Genomic DNA, 2,964 nt, shown 5'->3' with positions numbered 1-2,964 from the left:
TGTATATGATGGCAAGAGGAGAATTTGTGAGAGTTACTCTGGGAGTGAGAATGGATCTCTCAGTTGGTCTGGGATGGACAAAGTGGGCTTTGGACCGGGGATCCGGTGGTTCAGGGCTTCCTAACCCTTATGGGTTGAGTGATCGTTGGGATTTGGAGCAGAGTGCATCTTGGGTAATTTCCGATTGCAGGGAGTGATGAGCAGTTCAGAGTTCGTACTTTAGTTGGCAGGGCAGAATCAGCAGGTTAAAGAGAGTTAGTGATCGTCTAGAGTTAACAGGAAAGTTATGCAGGCAGACGTCGTTACGAGCATGTGATTCCGGTCGGCGACTTCGTATTTCGGGCGGGGTGTTTCGATTTAGGAGGAGGAGTAAATGGGGGCCCCGGTATGTTGGTTTTTTTTCGTGAAGGTATGAAGATAGGAAGGGTGACCTATCGTTGGAGCTGTCAACGGAATTGGGACGGATCCATGACACTTGTATGTGTCGCAGCTGAAGAGGTGTATAGCAGATGAGTCAGCAGTGGTCCTCCTAGAGAACAATTAGGTGGATGCGAGCCTGTGTTACGTCGAGAGGCCAGCGGCCGTCGGAGATCGGAAGATCAAGATTCTGAGGAACAAGGAGATACCTCTAGTATTGATTCAGTGGCAACCTCGGAAAAGATCGAAAGTGTCTAGGGAAGCCGAAACGTGTGATGCGGGAGCAGCATCCAGAATTATTTTCAGAGCGAGACTTCGAGGGCGAAGTCTAATTCTAGTGGGGGAGAATTGTAACAGCCCAAAATCTCAAGTATTGTTAAATTGCATTTTAGGGTGTTTTAAAGGAGGGACTCGGCGAGTTGGAGCCAGACTCGCCGAGTAGGGTCGCAGATTTGATCGTGGGTTCGCGACTGGACTCGACGAGTCCAGGTATGGACTCGGCGAGTCGACGCTGTTCAGCAGAAACCCTAGCCGTTTCGTATTGGGTCGTATTTAAGGGTTGTATGTCGTCATTTCACGTCTTTTGGCCGATTGTGGAGAACCCTAGACGACTGTGGCATTTGGAGCAAAACTTGAAGGCCATTATTGACTTTGAAGGAATTGTGGTGCAAGAAGAGGAAGGATTTTGGCCAAAGGAAGAGCATGGGGGTCGAGTTCTGAGGTTTGGGGTCACAGAGAGTATGTTTTCAGGTAAGGTTTCGAATCATTTCTGTTATTTTGATGTGTACACGAATTTAGGGTTTATGAAACCCATTTGGAGATTTGATGGATTATTATGTTGTTATACAAAAGTTTATACCCTAGTAATAGGATGATTAGAGGTCCAGAAGTCCCATGAGTGTGTATCTCGGGAAAAACGTATCTCAGGAAGCAGTTGGATCGACTGCATGGAATGGACTCGCCGAGTCGGATGATCAGACTCGGCGAGTAGCTTGAAGATTCACTGGGACTCGCCGAGTTGTTCTTCAGACTCGGCGAGTGGAGTCGGGGTGGCCCCGCGATTCCTTCAGGGGTGACTCGTCGAGTCAAAGAGGATACTCGACGAGTAGAAGGGGACTCTTAGAGGACTAAAGGACGACCAGACTCGCCGAGTCGCCAGGGAACTCGCCGAGTCCAGTTGAGCTGACATTGTACTGTTGACCAGAGTTGACTGGTGTGATTCTTGGGGTCAGTTAACGTGGAAGATAGAAGTATTAAATAAGGGATATATGGTGTTATTCAGGGAGCTGTAGCTCGGAGGATCAAGCGCAAGGGATTTTAGGAGTTGCTATCTTCCAGTGTCCGCGAGGTGAGTCTTCTCACTATACTGTACCCGGAAGGGTTTGATTGTGTGACCGGAAGGTCAAGTATGTTGTGTGTTATGTCTATATGCTATGAATGGAAAGTTAGCTGCTACGTGTGATATACATGCTTATATATGGGTCGGAAGGCAAGGTATTATGTGACAGAAAGGTCAGGTATGATATGTGGTATATGTGCTTTATGTGTTAGAGTATTTGTATTATGTGTTATGTATGTGTACAGGCCGGAAGGCGATTATCATGTGGATCGAAAGATCCGGGCCGGAAGGCGATATTATGTGGATCAAAAGATCCGGGCCGGAAGGCGATATTATGTGGATCGAAAGATCCGGGCCGGAAGGCAATGTTATGTGGACCGAACGGTCCGGGCCGGATGGCGTATGTGCGTAAGGTATATTGGGGAACTCACTAAGCTTCGTGCTTACGTTGTTTATGTTACGTTGTTTCAGGTTCTTACAGTAACGCGGAATGGCAACGGTTCGATTGTACACACCGAAGAAAGAGTTGAGTTTTGGAGGATCCTGGTCTTCTTTTATAACGAAAATGAAAATACGTTTTGTAAATTGAATGTGAGTAAGATTTTAAACAAGTGTTTTTAATATTAAATTGATTAATTAAATGAAAATTTTATTTTTGGAAATCTGGGTGTTACATAACTTTTGCATGGAGCCATAGAAGTCATCAAGTTAACGTTTTTATGCAATAACCAAGCCAAAGAACCTCATATCTAACCTTCCTAACCTCTAGAGTTTCCCAAACTCACAAGAGAGGAATTATGGACTCAAAAGTGGACTTCTATAAAACTCTAACTCAACTATCAAAGAGGATTAGCAAGATGCAAGCTTTTTACCTTCAAAATCTCTCCAAGATACTCTAGATGCAAAATCCTCAAGATCTTTCCACGTTCAAAGCTTGGACATTACCTCCTTCTTGCAAATCCACTAAAATGGCCACCAAAATCACCTTTAGGCTCAAAACTCACACTCTCTGGAAAATATGGGGTTTAAGAAAGAAAATAGGCTATGGATGTAATGCCTGTGCTTCTGGGCTTGTCATTAATGTTGATATAATAGTCTAGGTTAACCTTTGTAACTCGTTTTGAAATAATAAAAGTGTATTATTTGAGTATTATGTGTTTTGTGCTTAACTGTGTGTCTTAATGTAATTAAGAATAAAAATAAGCATC

Source organism: Lactuca sativa, chromosome 5, assembly GCF_002870075.4.
Source record: "Lactuca sativa cultivar Salinas chromosome 5, Lsat_Salinas_v11, whole genome shotgun sequence".
Lineage (NCBI taxonomy): Eukaryota > Viridiplantae > Streptophyta > Magnoliopsida > Asterales > Asteraceae > Lactuca > Lactuca sativa.
Note: the sequence above shows the minus strand (reverse complement) of the source record.